General features: G+C 49.1%; 1 pseudogene across 1 annotated transcript in view; it reads left to right on the forward strand.

Annotated features, from left to right (window-relative positions):
* The window catches only part of LOC110480643 (uncharacterized), a 57,699-nt pseudogene extending 39,122 nt beyond the window's left edge, over positions 1-18,577 (forward strand). Inside the window, exon 2 of the transcript XR_014950857.1 lies at positions 17,006-18,577. The product of XR_014950857.1 is annotated as an uncharacterized LOC110480643 (transcript). The remainder of the gene's footprint in view (positions 1-17,005) is intronic.
* The last annotated feature ends 377 nt before the right edge of the window (positions 18,578-18,954 follow it).

The following is an 18,954-nucleotide window of genomic DNA, read 5'->3' on the forward strand; positions in this document are numbered from 1 at the left end:
GGATTTCCCCCTTTTGCCTGGGTTATTATTAAGACTAACGGTATACTAGGAAAAAGGGTGTCTGTCAATTTTGCCAATTTAAGTATATTTTTACTAATCCTGGGGAAGTTTGGCCGTTGTTGCCTCTGCGTCCCATTGTTCTGGTTCTTTTCTCCACAGTTTGTTCCTCTTCTGCCTTGCCCGTCGACTCGGTTGCGTCGAGTCACGGGGGGTATCATCTTCTCGGCAGCAAGGGAATTCTTCAGGAGAACAGCTGTTTTGGGATTTCTGCCTCTTTATATAGGCTTCCCACTTCGCAGCTTGAACTAATGGGGCAAAGCAAGACACAGTACTTCCCCTCTACACTTTATAGCCAAAATTTCAACCACAAAAGGGGACTGGTTCGTTGGAATGGTAACAATGATATTGAAGGTATCTACCTTCACAGTGTGTTTACCGTTTATCTTGGCATACCTTATACTTAAAACAAGCAAATGGATAACAATTACAGTTTATATCATTATCACAAATTTGTATATTTAGAGTACGTATATATTATTTACATCAGCATACCTTCTATATTCACTGTGGTGTGGCTACATATGTCTAGCAATTTCCTTTAACACACTTTGTATGCTTCTATATATAATAGATAAAAAAATAAATAATTATAGCATATATAAACAGCAATATACACTTTACACCAAAAGGTAATGCAGCAAAAAATCAAATAACATCTTTATCATTATGTTATCTTTTCAGGGTTATCTTGGTGTCACCTGGGGTACTGATTACTTTCCAGTGAGGTCTCGTTACTGGGCCTTTAAAGGCGGCTGGCATGAGTCTATCTACGCTCAGCAGTCCGGACAGCTGTTTCTGTTGTCAACAAAACAAGATAAGGTCCCTCCCAACTGGGCTTTAGGGTTTCTTCTTTTCACACTTTAATCAATATCTAATCCCCAGGTTTAACGTTGTGTATTTTTAAGTCCAATGGGGGTCGTTGTATAATCAGTCCACGTTCCCAAAGCTGGTTACGATGTTTTGCTAATTGTGAAACATATTCATTAATTACACGGTTTCTAATTAAAACATTTGTTTGTGGGCTTTCAATTCTGTAGGACATTCCATATACTGTTTCAAATGCTGATATTTCTACATCTGCTCGGGGTCTTGGTCTGAGAATTAATAGTGCCATGGGTAGGCATTTAATCCATGATAATTTGGTTTCTATAATTAATTTAGTTAAAATAGTTTTAATTTCTCCATTCTTTTTTTTTTTTAACTTTTCCTGAACTTTGTGGATGCCATGGTGTATGGTATTCCTACTTTATACTTAAGTTTTCTGTCAAAATTTAGCGGGGTTTACTGCTCCAGTAGATTTTAAAGATAATTTAGGGGATTCTATAAGTATTTTCTCATACTTTAATAATTGGCTATCTGTAAGCCATTTTTCTGCTTTTTGTTGTAACACTCCCCTGATGTTATGAGGCACATATAAGACAACTTCTCCATTAAAAGTAATGCGATTTGTTTCCTCAAGCAATAGGGCAGCAGCAACAATGATCTGTAAACAACTTATCCAACCCGTGCTCACAGGATCTAACAGCTTCGATAAGTATGCCACCGGTTTCTTTTGTCCGGCCCATTCCTGAGTTAATACCCCGAATGCTCTTCCTTCATGTATGTTAACAAATAAATGGAATGGCCGTTTTAAATCTGGGAGACTTAAAACTGGTGCTTGATTTAGCTCCCTTTTGAAATTAGCAAAACTGCTCTTGATTTTGAAGAGTCTACTTGGGTATTTTGTCTTTAAGCAGTTGTTCATATAGGAATTTAACTTTAAAGCTGTAGTTTTCTATTCATTGCCTATAATACCCAAATAGCCCTAATGCCTGCCGAATTTGCCTCTTAGTGACAGGCATAGGTAATTCCAGAATTCTTTTAATACGCTCTGGATTTAGTATCTTCTGGCTGTTAAACAGATAATGTCCCAGATATTTTACTTTTTCTTCTGCAAATTGTAACTTTTCTTGTGATACTCGTAGTCCTTTTTGTGCAAGAAAGTTTAGGAGTCAAATGGTTTCTTTTCTTACATTCTCTCTATTATTCCTCGCTATGAGCAGATCATCTACATATTGTAACAGCACATTCCCCGTTTGTACTTGATATTCTGTTAAGAGCTCTTCTTGGGCCTGTCCAAATAGATTACGGGATTCCGTGAAACCTTGGGGGAGCACGGTCTATCTTAATTGCTGTCTCTGGCCCGTCTCTATGTCTTCCCATTTAAAGGCAAAATAATTACGGCATTCTTTTGCCAGTGGACAGACCCAAAAGGCATCCTTTAAATCAATTACACTATACCAGGAGTTATGGGGTCCTAGTTTGATTAGCAATGTGTATGGGTTTGCTACCACAGGGAACCGAGTAATAGTTCTTTTGTTTATTTCCCTTAGATTATGTACGAGCCGATATTTCCCATTAGGTTTCTTTACAGGCAAAATGGGGGTGTTAAAAGGTGACATACAGGGCTCTAAGATTTCTTGTGCCAATAATCGATCAATTTCTGGCTTCAATGCTCTTCTTCCTTCTAAGGATATGGGATATTGCCTTACCTTCACAGGTATGTGAGGTTCGGAAATTTGGATTTTAATGGGTGGCATTTCCAGTCTACTAATTGTGTCCGGAGAGTACCAGACATTGGGGTTAATTTGTTTTTGATCATCTACGGTCAAAGGATAAGCAGACACTGCCAATTTTTGATTTTTTACTTTTAATTTCTAATTGCAATTTAATAATTAAGTCTCGTCCTAACAGGTTAAATTCTGCTTCAGGGACGAGCAAGAATTCACCCATTCTAAATTTATTTTCAGTTTTAAATATCACATTTTTGATTTTACTTACTTTAAAGGGTTCCCCTTTTGCCCTAATTACTTGTACTTTTTCAGGGGAAACTTTACATCCCTCAGGTATCTGTTTAATAGTTGATTTCTCAGCCTCAGTGTCTACTAAAAGGTGAACTCTTGTTTATGGGGACCTATTTTTAATTTTATCAAGGGCTTATGATGACTTTGGTTCCTTAAGATATAGAGCCCCTGACTCCCCTATTCTATTTTCAATGTTCCCTCATCCTTGATTCTTTCTCTGCAATTCTTCTTTATATGTCCCTTCTTTTCACAGTAAAAACAACACCTTTGTTCTCTCCTCCAGGTTAAGGAGTTTTTTTATTATTTACCCAGAGGTTTAACTGCTGTCTCACCCAATCTTTTTCTGACCCATAGATTGGCCAAAATATATATTTTTTTTTTAAATCTTCTTCCCTCCCCATATCTTAGTATAGTATTCTATCATTTTCTTGCTTATCTTTTCCTAGGGTTCCAGGGAAATATTTCTAATTATCTAAGATATATGCCAGAGGGGTATTCTTAGGTACAGTGGGTACCCTTCCCATGGGAGTTGAAGGCTTGCTGCCCTTCGCCCCCATCTTCTGGAATATCCCCACACACACATGCACTCGCTCCTTTTGTTCCTGGCCCAGTCCCTCGCGGAAGATGGAAAACGCAGTACTTAAGAGTCCACACTTGCTTGGTTCAGTATATCGAACCTCTCATTCGTTATCTTCCAGGAAACCCAATCCCGCCCGAACGGAAAACCCGTGAACAATTTTGCCGCGAACAATTTCGCGCTGCGAATAATTTCACTACTTACGCATCCTGCGTCTTCGTCCGGACTTCCGTGCACAGAATTTTTATGGGATTTTACCAGTCTCTCCTTTGCTCATTATCCTAGACTTTAGGTTCGTCGGTAAGGTTAGGGTAAGCTGTTGGTCACGTGGCCTCAAAATGTCGCGAGGCGCCTCCCCGGAGGACCAAAGGCCACCGTTCCTTATCCGAGTCACGGCACCAGAAATTGTTATAAATTTACGCCACAACGGATCATAATCCAATTAGAATTTTATTAATTACAGCAAGTAGGATATGAGCAAACAGCGCTGGACAGCCGAGGAGTCTCTGCTCCCTCTCTGCCGTGCCGTTTCGTTCAAACAGCCCTTCTTTTTATTCCGTTTCTTTAATGAATTCTCGAGGGGTCTCCTTTGTTTAAGCTTGCAGTTTCCTTTTGTTTATGTAAGCAGTCTGTGAGTAATCGTGGTTATCTTTATCTTGTATCGTCAGTCCCCAGGTGTAAGTGTTTGGTTTCCTTATCTTGCAAATGTTGTGTCCGCAGGCTATTTGCGTATCCTCGTTTCTTAAACAATACCTTAGTCTGTAAGCAGTCTGTATTTTTTCACCCTCCGTTTCCTATCCTCTGTCTGTGATTTCTCACAAATCCGTTTCCTAACTTTTATATATATCTTAATAAACAATACCTCAGTCTGTGGTTTTCCACACAGCCTTTCATACACTGTAGCAACTTTGCAGCTAAAAGCCAAGCGTATCTCCTGTTGCACTGTAAACAAAGGACAAATGGAAATTTTACAAATTATCAGTCTAGTTTCGACCGAAATTTCACGACTCCACGCTGCACTGAAAGCTGTGTGAACCACTACTCTAGCCTGTTCTAAAATTTTCGGATTGCTGACCAAATTTCTCTCACCCTTTGATCGAAAATGTTACAAAATGCAACGTTTTCCAGGCAGTTCAAAAATGTATCCTGAGGTCACAAAGCCTGAATTCTGCTCTGGTTACCCGGGAGACAAATGACCTCCTAATCACCGGGACTATCTCAAAAGTAGTTTAGGCTTTTCACTTCACCCTCTAGCTATAAGACAAACAAATTCAACTCACAAAGCTTTTTCATCCAACAACATGCCAAATAAAACTTTCACAGCCAAAAGCACATGCTGCCCAAATTCTCACAAATACACACAATCTAAGCACAATGCAAATATTTTAAATCAGTCTGCTCTCCCAAAAGTCAGTATTCCTCTGCAAAGCAAATAATTTCACACACCTCTTACAACTTCAAGTTCATAAAGCTCCTAAACACACTTACAAAAATTAATAACACATGCCAAATCACACAAATTATAATGCTCACAACACTAACTCTTACAAACCACACAAAATACAATGCTCAAATAGTTTTCCACAGCCTAAACACGCAAAATCACAAACTCACCAAACAAACAGGGATCCAGTTACAATACACACATACAGCACTCGGGGCCACAACCCAAATTGTCACAACAGGACCCTTCGAGTCCCAAAAATTCAAACTAGCCACCCAAATTATGGATTTCTAAGGTGCACCTTTTAAATTACAAACTGAGACCAGAGCCACCCCTGCTCCAATCCAAATCCACAACACTACAGCCGCTGTCTCCTCTACGAGACACAGACTACAAAACCTCTGCTACTGCTGCCTCCTCTATGAGACACAGACTGCTAAACCTCTGGTACTGGTGTCTCCTCTACGAGACACAGACTACACAACCTGGGATACGAGATGTCTCTCGTGTCTTTTGAACTGCTTATATAACAAGGTACCTTCCCCCAAATATAAACATACCTCTTGTCCATAGCTCCAACAGGTTCTGGTCTTTCCCCAGGTAGTCAGTGAGATTGTAGGATCCTCTTCCCAGAAATTTCTGGGTGGGCGCCCAGAAGGGTCCCGGGCCCCCATTGGCCCCACAGCCAGAGAGAGCAGAGTCCTGCCGCAGTCGCCAAATGATTTATTGAAAAAATATGAATATTGAATTAGTACCGATATCGAACTGTGATGGACAAAAACCTCTCTAACAGTTTAAAGTTAGAAAGTGTGTGTTTATTCGACGCCGGGCAGTGTGCGGGATAGCTCCCAAATACACACCGCACCTTGCAGGTGATTAGAGAGTTTTTTTATCCATACAAGTATAGAATACTCAAAATACAAATACATATTCATAATTTTGGTACATCCCATTCCCCGCTTCGTATGCTAATTACTCCAAAAGCTATTAAGCATGCGTAGTTTGTCCCTTGAAATGGGTCTGTGGTCCCTTTCATGGGGAGGGGTCTTAAAAGGAGGAAGTAAATGAAGTCTTCCTCTTTCTGACCTTTCTACCTTTTCAATGCAAATATGACAAATGAACTCCTGGTAGAACTCCCATTCCCACTCCTTGTGTTCAATTGGTTTCAGAACAGAGGAGGCCCACAATTCTCTTATGTTCCTAAAAGCTATTTGTCAGTGTCTATATTCTTCATTATAAACCCAGCTAATTAAACATTGTGCTGAAAAGCAATCAATTATTAGTTAACTACTAACTCCTAACTTCATCAAGGCTTACTCATTTATTTTAATTAACTCTAGTAAGGGTTATTTCTAACTAAAATCTTAGCACCACTAAAATCTCTAAATTCCTTAAAATTTACGTGTTACCTTCTCCACTTCCCTCATTGCCCCCCTGGGTGTCCATGTCCTTAATTACCTCTGGGGGAATGTGCAAACTACCTCAGCATTCTCCCAAGGGACTGTCTTGGTTCGACAAGACAGGAGTCTGTGAAAGAGGGCAAAGCCTCCTGTGCAACGGAGAACGGCAAACCCCCCTCCCTCTGAATTACCAGGATCTTTAAATTAAAAGGCTCTCAGGCAAAGATATGGGAATGGGAGTAACAATTCTTTACTAGGAGAAAACTAGACAACAATTTAAAAAGGCAAATGCAATCGGTACAAACAAAACCAGTGAAAAAGTCCAGAACCTGAGGATTCGGGGTGCCAGTAGCAGTCCTGCTGGGATGATTGCTCCCCTTGCAGTGGTTGATGAATTGCAGCTGCAGTGGTGATCTTTAGAAGGGTATAGTTTTCCTCTGAAGATCTGGTGGCAGTGGGGCCGGTCTTCCTCTGCGCCGGGGTTGCCTCCGAGCTCTGCCGCTGTCGCCTCAGTGCGCTCCGGCTGCTTCGCTGCGAGTGCCGCCGAAGAGAGCTGCTTCTCTGGGAATCCCGCGAAGAGAGAGAGCGAGCTGCCTCTCTCCCCAAAAGCTACCCCTTTATACAATAATAGAGTGCTTGGCTTCCCCCTCTGGGTGGGACCCCTCACAATAGGATGGTGTTACATTTACCAGCCCGGCAGTGAGTCAGTCAATAGTGTATAAACAAACCATTGCCTCTACGGGGCAAAACATTGTCTTTGGGAGAGATAGCAAAACCTGTTCAACAGGTTTGCCTTCAACAGATGGCAAATAGAATACAAGCTTATCTTACAACCCAGGACAGGGACCCTTCAGAGACATTTTGGGATCATCATCCCTTTGGCCAGGACCCCTCCCTGGCTTTCCCTTTTCTCCCCTCCATGGGTGCCCTGCCATGTTCACTCCCTGAAGATCCCAGGGCACTCACTGATGAGATTTTCAGTGCTCTCTCCCTGCTGACTCTTCCCAGACCCCCCTGATGTGTCACTCATCTGTCTCCTGGTCACTCCCGGGTCCCCAATCAATCCCCGGTGCTGCCGCCAGCCAAGGGAGCCGATCAGCCAAAGTGGGTGAGGCACCTTCAGCTGCACTCCCTGCCCACTGCCCCAGATGGTGGAAGGAATTCGGGATGAGCCCCAGGGTGTGTGGAAAAATTGACATCAGCAGAGAATTCTGTCCACAAAGAAGACAGAGGAGTCCTGTAAAAGTAATTTCATTTCTAAAAATGGGAGAGGCCATGGGACATTCCCCATGGGATCTCTCCAATTGTTGGAGGACACAGCCTCCTTTTCATCCTAATTCTTCTGGCCGTATCTCCCTCTGCTTTCCCCATTGGCTGAAGTACCTGAGAGCTACAGACTTCCCAATCAGGTACTACATACCCCCTTCATATGCACCCCCTTTTATATAACAAACGATATTCACAGCTTTGTTAATTCTTTTTCGTTCTTCTGAAAGTTCATTATTTGAGCAGGACCTTGGCTGAGCAGCAGTCTGTGTCATCAACTGATAACATTTTCTGAAACTGATGGCTTCCCCTGTCACTTCCTTATATAATGGTCACTGGCCCTATCTCTGAGCAGATTCAGAGCATCTGTTTGTAAAGACACTATCCTCTTGTTCCTTTCATGGGCTCCTCCGTTTGTGGGACATCCCCCCTGGAGCAGGGTGTCCCCTCTGTGCTGCAGCCCCCGCGCTCAGGCAGAGCTCAGCCAATCAGAGCCCACGGTGCTGATGACTCACCAGTTGCCAGGCAGACTCGCAGCTCCCCGTGTTCCCCACCTGGACCCCACCTGCGCCCCCTCCTCAGCCCCATGGCCCCCGCGAGGGGAATTTGGGGAGGTGGGAGTGGGGCAGCGCCAAGGCCGGGCCCCCCCGCGCTGTCCTGGCGGGAGCGGCTGCAGTGGGGACCGAGTGCGGGCGGGAGCGGCCGAGAGCCCAGCGCTGCCCCAGCCCGACCTGCCCCAGCTCCATCCCTGCCCCTGCGCTGGGATGCTGTGGGTGTGGGGGGAAGAGGGAGCTGGCAGTGGGTGCTGGGCCTGGGGGCAGGAGGAGAAGGGAAGGAGAAGCAGGCTTGAGGAACAGAATGGTCGAACGATTCAGGTGGCAGGAGAAGGTGGGATTGTGTGGGAGAAGGAGGAATAGCAGGAGGAAGAGGAGTGTGAGAAAGAGTAGAGACACAGGACGAGGAGGAGCAGCAGAAAGAGGAAGCAACAGAAGGTTTCACCCCTCCCTGTCTGCAGCCTCCCCCCAGCCCCAGGTTTGCTCACCCCACATGTAGCAGGTGACTGTGGAGGGGGATCCACGATTTTCAGGGGGTGAATCTTGGTGTTTCTTAGCTTTCTGAGCTACATATTGTTTTTTTGGTTTTATGTGACAGCTGAATCCAATATGTTTTGGAGGAGGTTTTTGCAGAGTTGTGATGTTTGTGGAGTTTTTGATCTGTGTCTTGAAGTTTGCAGGATTTTTGGGCTGAGTTTTGGTGTTTTGGAGGTTCTTACAGACACGAGATTCCCAGTGACTTCCTGAGATGTTGCCTTCAGGGGAAGGCAAGGCGACCTGGTTGCAAGGAACGGCACGGCAGCCTGGCCTCGCACAGGCCACTTGGGCCACTAACACACGCTGACACTAATGTTGTGGACGGTCAAATGGCCTTTATTATCTTATCTCATGGGTTTAAATAGTCTCGGGGGACTTTGCTACATCGGGGGGGTTGGTAGGGTCTCTAGGGTTAGTGAGGAATGGAAAACTACTGGGTTAGTTGTAGTTACATGTTCTGGGGGTAATAGATAACATGTTGCAGGGTGAGGGGGGAAGGGTCTTGCTTTCCGTCACATCCCGAAATCTTCCATTCACCTGTCCCTATCTACTACATCTCCCCACTCTTCTTCATAAATAAAATGAAGTAGTCGTAGATATAGGCACTGGAGTGAGGTACAAACTTGTAACTTGGTAAGGGAAAGGGCTTTGGTAAACCTGAGTAACTCTCGCAAGGTGAGTTTCGAAGGCTCCTGCGACTGGCAGTGCTCGCAGTTTCTGGTTTATAGCATTTATTGCTGGCCTACGAATAGAATGTTCACCCGTTCTAGATGGGCCTGAACAAACGAGACCAGCTTGTTCAGCAGGCATGGTCCTAGGGTAGCAGCTAGCAGCAGTATTGCTAGTGGACCTACCAGGGCGGAAATTAAAGTGGTAAGCCAAGGTGATTGATTGAACCAGAATTCAAACCAGCTCTGTTGGGTTTCCTTGTCTCTCTTTCTCTGAGCCAGTCTATCTCGGAGTTCTGCCATGGAGTCTTTAATGACTCCCGTATGATCTGCATAAAAGCAGCATTCCTCTTTCAAGGCTGCACACAGTCCTCCTTGTTGCATGAACAAGAGGTCCAGTCCTCGCCTATTCTGTAAAACTACTTCTGAAAGCGAAGAGACTGATTTCTCTAGATAGGAGATGGATTTCTCGATCCTCTGCAGGTCTTCGTCGATGGTCATTTGCAGCTGAGAGAGTCCGTGCTGTTGGGTCGCGATGGCTGAGACACCCATGGCTGTGCCAGCTGCTCCCAGGCCCAGCAGCATTGTGATAGTTATACCTGTGATTATTTCTCTTTTATGGAGTCTGTTGGGTTCCTCAAAAAAGTGGTATACTTCTTCGTCCGAGTGGTACAGGACCCTAGGAATAATCAGAACTTGGACACAGAAGTCGATAGAGTCATTAAATTTGGCAAGGGACACACAAGGGCTTACTCCGGGTCGCTGGCAAACCCACATCCCAGACGCGGATGGGACCACACACTTATTGATCTTTCTGTTGGGCTTGACAACTTTAGTGCAGAAATTGCCTTTCTGCTTTGCTAAAGTTGCATTGCCAAAACATCTGCCCTGTCCTGTGATTTGACTCAGGGTGATTCCTCTGCAGGGAGTGTCCCATCTGCACTGGTGGGGGGCACTGGCTGTGGAGTAACTGAAGGGGGTATTTAAAGCAATGCCTTCATAGAAAGAGGGTTTAACATCATAGCAAAGCCAACAGGAGTTAGTTAGGTTTGGTTTGGTTTGGTTTCGTTCAGGGTTAGAAAGGTAGCTTCTAGCATGCGAAAGATTGGGTTTGGGTCTGACTCAGCTGTGCGGCCTATCTGGAGAGCATCCGCATGGCCAGTTGGGGTATCAGTGACCTTTGGGGGCAAGGTTTTGGGGTGGGTTGTGTTTTTCCCTTTTAGCACGTTCTTGATAACTTTATTGGGTCCTACTGGTCGAGGTGCTGGTGGTTGGAGCCTGATAATTCGTACATTCACCCACCTTCTCGGTCCTCTGAGGACCACTGTCCACGTTCTACCCGCGGCCCAACTAGGGTGATCTGGCTGTAGAACGGTCATGTTATAACTTACACATCCCCGATATCTAGGTTGTGCATTGTGGTCTCCACAGCCAATGGGTGCTCAGGTGAACTGTAAAAATTTGTTGGGCTCCTGCGGTTGCCACCCATCTCCCCATGGTCTGGCATCTGTAACAATGGTTTCGCAGCCCCAATATCTGCAATGTCCCCACCCTGGGTAGTCGCAGTACATTTTCCCTGGGTTGGACGCTGGGCACCAGTAAGATATGTACATGAGTATGATATGTGGGTTAATGGGCCGTAGTTTTGGTTGTCCTGGAAATAGGTCGGCTATGTGGAACATGGAGGATGGGGTGTTCGCTGTGGTGACCTCTTTGAACACCTTGTCACTTGAAAGATGTTGCATGACCCACCTGAATGGCTGATGAGGGTAATGGCCTAGGTCAGCTCGCCCCCCCAGCCACAAAGCCCAACAGCAAAATCACACAAAGACACTGTGCATGTCTGGGTCTCACCAGTGTGGGACTCTTGGGTTTTGTCTGGCTGCTTGGTGGTCCATCATCTCCCTCTGGGACAGGGGTGTACGTGTCACGGGGATGGTCTACGAGCATGTCCTGCAAACAGAAACTCACAGTTTTTCATTAGTTTCATTCTGAAGGTCAGGTTTGATTGACCTGAGTGGACACCACCTGATTCTGTCCTCTTTTTTGACTGCCGCGTACCCTCGTCCCGTAAGCGCCAGTCTCCAGCCCCGTTCCCATTCGCCTAGTTCGTTTTTGATAATGACCTGAGGGCCCTCTTCTAGTGTCCAGGTGGCCCAGTGCTTTCGAATGGGACTATTTGTCTCATCTCCCCTGGGGAATTGGTTCAGTGCTAGCAACGCAGTTGCCAGCATGCGCGTTTGGTCTCTTGAGGGAATGTAATTGGCAAAGCCCTCTGCCTTTGCCAATACTTCTAACTTGGCTTTTAGGGTCTGATTTGCTTGCTCAACAACGGCCTGTCCGGTGCTGTTATATGGGATCCCCTGTACTAAGGTGATGCCCCACACCGAGGCGAATTTTTGCACTGATTTGGAGATAAAATTGGAAGCATTGTCAGTTTTAATTTGCTTGGGGATACCAAGCCATGCCATAACTGTCAGCCAGTGCTGGATTGTGGCATTAGAGTTGGATTTGAGGTGCTGTGTTGCCACGATCACTCCACTGTAAGTGTCTACTGTCACTGCAAGCCATGCTCGGGGCTTCAGCAGTTCGCAAAAGGTGAAGTCCAACTGCCAGATTTCTGAGGCCTTGAGACCTCTTGGGTTGACCTCACCGGTCCATAGGGGTGACTTCTGGCAGTGAGGGCAAGTGGCCACTACGTGTCTTGCGTCTGCTGTCGAGATCCTGCATCTTTTCACCAGTGCTTTGGCTCCGATGTGGAGTGACCCATGCAGTTAACGAGCTTCCTGCAATGTCCACACTCCCTTCGCTGCAGCATCTGCTTTGTCATTGCCAGTCTGGAAGAAGCCCTTGACTGGGTTGTGGCTGTTGATGTGAATGACAGACACGGTGCCCTGTCGTGAGGAGAGCGCCTCTTCAAGCATTGAGGCCACTGCAGATGTTGACACACCTGGTCTTGATATGGCTAGGCAAAGCTTTGCCATGAATATAGAGTCTGTCACGATGTTGAGGTGTTCATCTTGGAAGAGTCCGCACGCCAAGACCACTACTGCTGCTTCTAGCTGTTGCACTGACAGCGTGGGGTCACAAGTTTTGACGCAATGCCATGTTTCTCCTACCTGCTACACTGTTGCTGCAGTAGAAGTCGTGGAGGAGGTGTCTGTGAAGACCATCAGTCCTGGCTGTGGTCGGTCCACGACCTTTGGTGGCATGTCTATGTCGACAATGGTCAGTAGCTGGGTCCAAGGTGGTCTGGTGGCTTAGGAGATTTTTCCTCCGAAGCCAATGAGAGCAAGGGCCAGGTGCTCCGATATCGCGGTTGACTCCATGGTTGGTCGCTTGAGGAAAGGGAGGTGGATTCTTGCTGGCTCAGTCCCCAGGTGTCTCAGAGTGAGTTTCCTGCCTTTCATGATGAGGTTAGCAACGCATTCAATTCCTGAGGAAAATGCACGAGTTGGTCTTCCAAGGACCACCCATTGGATCGGCTGGGATTTTTCGGAAGGTCCTTGGGCCAGTGCTCCCACGCCTCCCTTCTGCGTGAAGTGGACATATAAATCTAGCAGTACGCTTGGGTTCCACCTGGCAAGTGTGCCAGTGGACATCTGACGTTCAATGAAGTCGAGAGAATCTGTTGCTTGTGGTGTCAGCTCCTTGGGGTCCCAGGGGTGTTTTCCTTTCAGGAGGTCATACAAGGGGTCCATGACCTCTGGAGGAACTAGGATGACATTGCGGAGCCACTGCAGAGATCCCACAAGGCGCTGCATGTCATGGACTGTCTTGATGTCTTGGCGGACCTTCACCCTGGGGGGGGTCATGTAGGAATTTGTGATCCCCACTCTCAGGAAGGTCATGCACGGTCCTCTCTTGATCTTCGTGTTCGCGATCTCAAAGCTGTTGGCCTGGAGAGTTTCTATGATTGTGGACACTAGGTGATCCACTTGGCTTGCTGATGGTGCGGCAACGAGCATGTTGTCCATGTACTGAATGATGGTTGCAGCAGGGTGGGAATGTCGGACTGGCATCAGTGCCCTGTCCAGGGTGATCTGGCATATGGTCAGGCTGTCCACAAGACCTTGCGGTAGCACCTTCCATTGGAAGCAGAGGTTAGGTCGCTCGCCGTTTAGGAACACGACAGAAAAGGCGAATCGTTCTTTGTCCTCAGCATGCAGGGGTATCGAAAAGAAACAGTCCTTGATGTCCAGCACCGCACATGGCTGCCCTTCGGGGATGGCTGAGTTCGCAGGCAGCAGTGTCTGAACTGGACCCATGGGCTGGATTATCTTGTTCACCTCCCTCAGGTCGTGGATGAGACGATAACCTTCTCCAGATCTCTTGGGGATTACAAATACGGGGGTGTTCCACAGGCTGGTGGAGGGTTCTATGTGACCCTTTTGCAGCTTGCGGTTAACCAGTTCCAGCAAGGCTGCCATTCGAGGCTTTGACAGGGGCCACTGCTTGACCCATATGGGGTCTGGTGATTTCCAAGTCAGTTTGATTGGCAGCAGTGGGTGTACGGCAGTGGCCCTCATTATAAATTTGTAATCCTGACTCCTAACATAGCGGGGATGTCCCTTCCTATCAGGGGTGGAGAGTTTTGCAAAATGTAGGGGTGAATTGCTACTGTTTGTTCTGGTCCCTTTTTTGTATGATGTGTTATAGCTACCAATTGGGTGCTTTTCCAAGCTCGGGACGGCCCTCCCACTCCGTTCACTGGGGGGACTTCTTTGCATTGCCAGTGTCGGGGCCACAGTGCCTGGGGAAAAATCGAGCAGTGTGCTCCTGTGTCTGCCCAAAACTGAAGCCCTATTACGTGGGGGTCCTGGCTGCCATAAAGGCGACATGTCCCCCACACCTTCAGGGGCTCCTTCCCTATTTTCATGGCCAGGGCCACCCAGGGGTCCCGCTCTGGGGCGTCTCCTGCTGGCCCTGCGGCACAGGCGCTGCTTGCGGTGGTAGTGGGTGTGAATGTACTGCAGGCTGTGTTGCGAAATTCTGCAATTGTGTCGCTGGCGGGGGTACGAAGCTGGCTGCCTCCTGTGGGGTATGGGGTATAAGGGCGCCCCGCCCCACTGGGGGTTGGCATAGATGGGCCGCCTTGCATTCGCGGTGGGAGGAGGCTGAGTGCGGCCTGCGCGCCCCCTCCCTTTCCCGTTTCCCTGGGGCTGGGACCTGCATTCCTTAGCAAGGTGCCCCTTCCTCCCGCAGCTCCAACAGGCTCCTCTTGGGTACGCTTGGGGTGGAGGCGCCGCGGGCTGCTGTGCTGGCTGGGGACAGCTCACCGCGATGTGACTTGCCTCCCCACACTTGAAACATGCCATGGCACTGGTCAAGCTGCCTGAATGGGTGTAAGATGCTCTTCCCTCACTACATGTCTGATCATGTCGGCCAGGCTGGCTCCAGCTGGCAGGGAGCATAAGATATCCTTGGTGACAGAGTTGCACTGCTGGCGCAAGCAGTCAGCTACCACGGGGCCCTTTGCCTCTGCCGGCAGGGTAGAGGAGTCTATCGCTGCCTGCAGGCGATCCACAAACTGTGTGAAGCTTTTGCTCTCTGCCTGCCTCACGGTGGACCATGGCAACGGCTTGGCCACAACCCAAGAAGCTGCGCAGATAGCCTCCCTAGCAGCCCGAGTGGTCGCTCTGACCTCCTCAGCCTGCATCTGCATGGCTTGTTGCAGAGGTGTGATCATATTGTGCTTTCCTATAAGCCTGGATAAACTCGATCCGTGTAGTGGTTGCCTCGCACCAGATGCTTGGGCTAGTAGCTTTGTACAATTATCCTCCCATTCATGTCTAAACACGATCATTCCTGCACCATCAAGTATCGTGCGACCTATTAGTTTGATATCAAAGGGAAGCAAGTTGTCATTACCAAAGAGACCATGGCCAAATTGATTCCTTTTTCTGCAATGGCTTTGACAATTGACTGTACATCTTTTGGGTTTACCGGGGTATATACCCTCTGCTGGTTCCCTCCCGGACCGGTGATCCTCACCAGGAAGGCTTGGATGGCAGCTGCTGGGGACCATTCAGCACAGGCTATTCTTATTTTTCCCCAGTCGGTAAACTGTGCTGGTTTGTATTGTGGTTGCTTTTCGGTGCGGCTTAAAGCTTTACTCAGTTTTGTTTTAAATTGCGTTGGCTCTGTTTCCTCCGTCTCAGAGTCCCAGCCGGCTTCCGTCAGCTCTTCCGAGCTGCCGGAGCTGCTGTTGGACTCCGAGTCGGAAGTCGAATGCCAGCGCATTTCCAGGGCTCGGTGCCTTTTTGTCCGGCTCCGACCTCGCCCCTCCGCCCGGGGGTGGCACTGCTCCCGCCCCCTGGGCTTGCCCTGCCTCCTGCAGGGGGAAGTTTCTCCCTTAACTGGTAGCAGTGTCAGGCGCGGCTGCCGATTGGCTCCGTGCCCTCTGCCGCTCTCCTCCTCTTTCTCCCACATACGCGCATTCGTAAAACCCTGCGCCTCTGGGCTTTTCCCGCCGAGACCGCCTGCGCCCCGCCCCTCTCCTTGGCCGCTGGCGCCAATTTGAACGGGGTACGGGGGTGGCGCGGGTCAGATCTCTTCCCAAGCTGCAGTTTCTGCATCTCTGGCTTCCTTTGCCAGCCTCTGCCAAAAGGATTCCGCGTGCTGCTGCACCTCCGGCAACGGGTCGCTGACCAGCGGCGGCGGGATGGATGGGGAACCCGCGGATTTTTGGGAAGGTTCCGCGGGGAGCTTTGGGCTCTGGCCCAGGGAGGGGGGTGGCGCGCCGGGCCCCCCCGGATCCCCGCTCCCGGGCGGATCGCCTTCAGGGGCGGTTTGCGTTGTCGCTCCTACCCCTATCTTGGGTGTAACCAACAAACACGTGTGCGCCGCGCTCCATGCCTCTTGATCTTCTAATGCTGCGCACAGGGCTTTTTCTACTTTGCCCCATGCCTTAAGGCTTCTGCCACTGCCTGAGGATTTCTTGTCCTCGGCCAGCGTGGCTGTGCATTTCTCCCATATCTCCGGATGTAATACATCCACGGGGCGTTCAATTGCCCCAAGCTCAAGCACCCTTGCTAAAGCAAGATAAAAATCTTTGAGCTTGCACTCAATACCCCACTGCTTATGAATCACACTCACGACCCTTGCGATGGCGTCCATGACGATCGCGGGTCCAGGGACCTCTCCCTCGCCGAGGATATGGTCTCACCGCCCTGGCCGCTGTCTTCTGTCCAGGTGACTCCCGCTACCCGAGTGAATCTTCCCGGGTTTCGGCACTAGATATGTTGCCTTCAGGGGAGGCAAGGCGACCTGGTTGCAAGGAACAGCATGGCAGCCTGGTCTCACACAGGCCACTTGGGCCACTAACACGCGCTAACACCAATGTGGTGGATGGTCAAATGGCCTTTATTATCTTATCTCATGGGGTTATATAGCCTAGGGGGACTTTGCTACGTCAGCGGGGGTTGGTAGGGTCTCTAGGGTTAGTGAGGAATGGAAAACTACTGGGTTAGGTGTAGTTACATGTTCTGGGGGTAATAGATAACGTGTTGCAGGGTGGGGGGGGAAGGGTCTTGCTTTCCGTCACATCCCAAAATCTTCTGTTCGCCTGTCCCTATCTACTACACTGAGATGAACTTGGGCAAGGAGGGATGCCCAATCCAAGATGCTCTCCTCTTGTTTTTTCCCCCAAACCAGGATTTTTCATTTCCAGGGCGTGGATGGATGGAGGAAGAGGAAAAGCCCCGGAGATCCCTCATGTGGAGCTGCAAACCCAGCCCAGGGAGCTGCAGGGAGGAAAGAGCTCCCCTGAGCCTGGAAGGCAGGCAGAGATCCAGCCAGAGCTGGTGGAGAAGCCTCATGGCAGGGAGAAGCCCCACAAGTGCTTGGAATGTGGGCAAGGTTTCAGCCAGAGTTCCCACCTGATCCAGCACCGGAGGATTCACACTGGGGAACGGCCCTATGAGTGCTTGGAATGTGGGAAAAGTTTCAGCCAGAGCTCAAATCTGATCCGTCACCAGAGGATCCACACTGGGGAACGGCCCTTTGAGTGCTTGGAATGTGGGAAGGGTTTCAGCCAGAGCTCCGGCCTGATCCAGCACCAGGTAATCCACACTGGGGAACGGCCCTATGAGTGCTTGGAATGTGGGCAGGGTTTCAGCCGTTTCTCCAACTTGATCCGGCACCATGGGATCCACTCTGGGGAACGGCCCTACAAGTGTGGGGAGTGTGGGAAGAGCTTCAGAGACATCTCTAGCCTATTCCAGCACCAGGTGATCCACACTGGGGAACGGCCCTATGAGTGCTTGGAATGTGGGCAGGGTTTCATCCGGAGCTCCCACCTGATTCGGCACCAAAGGATCCACACTGGGGAGAGGCCCTACGAATGCGGGAAGTGTGGGAAGGGCTTTAGAAACAGCTCTGAGCTGATCCGGCACCAGGTGATCCACACTGGGGAACGGCCCTACACCTGCTTGGAATGTGGGAAGAGCTTTGGGTGGAGCTCAGACCTGAGAACACACCAGCGCATCCACACCGGGGAGAGGCCCTACGCATGTCCCCAGTGTGGAAAGAGGTTTCATACCAGCTCCAGTGTCCTCCTACATGAGCGGATTCACACAGAGGAGAGGCCCTACCGCTGCCCCGACTGTGGGAAGGGCTTCAAGCGAAACTCCAACCTCACCATCCACCGTCACATCCACACCGGGGTGAGTGTGGGGAGTGCGGAGAGAGCTTCTCCAGGAACTCAGCCTTGACCAGACTACAACAGATGCACCACTAAGGGAAGCCCTGTGAGAGCCCCGAGTGAGGGAAGAGCTTGGAGTGAGGGAAGAGAATGAGGGAAGAGCTTGTAGTGAAGGAAGAGAGTGAGGGAAGATCTTGGTGCGCTGCTGCAGCTCCATCCCCCATGGGCGGATCCGGGCTGGATGATCCCCAGTGACCCCCGTTGGGCAGAGCCCTGGTGCCTCTGTATGGGGAATGAAACAGAGAGGAAAGCAATGGAGCTGATAAAGGGGCCCTATATCTGAGGCCTGACTGAGCAGAAACTGTGGGAGACACAGACACAGTTTAAGTCTCCCTGGGCAAGAAGTGGCCAGGCAAAATGGTGTGAGACTTTGTGATAAGTTTCCCAGGTGACCTGATGTCACGAAGAATGTGCAACCAATGGGAAATTGTTATCAAAAACAGAGCCCTATATAAGCAATATACCAGTAAATCGCTGTATAAACACCTGCTCCACACAATAAAATTGGCTTTGGTCTAAACTCAGATGTCCCCGTCTCTCCATAGTGGATAACCCTGTTGTGGGTGATCCCCGTTGGGTGGGGGGAAGGTGCTGGAGGGATTTCTTTCCCTTCTCCTTGTGCTGCTGTGGTTTGGTTGGTAATAAATTCCCTCCCTGTGCCCAGGCTGGGTCTGTTGCCCCAGTGGGATCTGTCCCGTTCCTTCTCTGCACTCCCGGGCCTCTCTTCAGGCAATCAGAGAAGGCACTGTAATAATTGAGCCAATCAGAGCGCACAGCGCTGATGACGCCTCAGTTGCCGGCAGACCCGCAGCGCCTAGAGCTCCTCACCTGGACTCCACCTGTGCCCCGCCCTCGCCCCCGGGGCCCCCCACCAGGGGAATTTGGGGAGGGGGAGGTGTCA

Source organism: Lonchura striata, chromosome 34, assembly GCF_050655825.1.
Source record: "Lonchura striata isolate lonStrDom1 chromosome 34, ASM5065582v1, whole genome shotgun sequence".
In the NCBI taxonomy this organism is placed as follows: domain Eukaryota; kingdom Metazoa; phylum Chordata; class Aves; order Passeriformes; family Estrildidae; genus Lonchura; species Lonchura striata.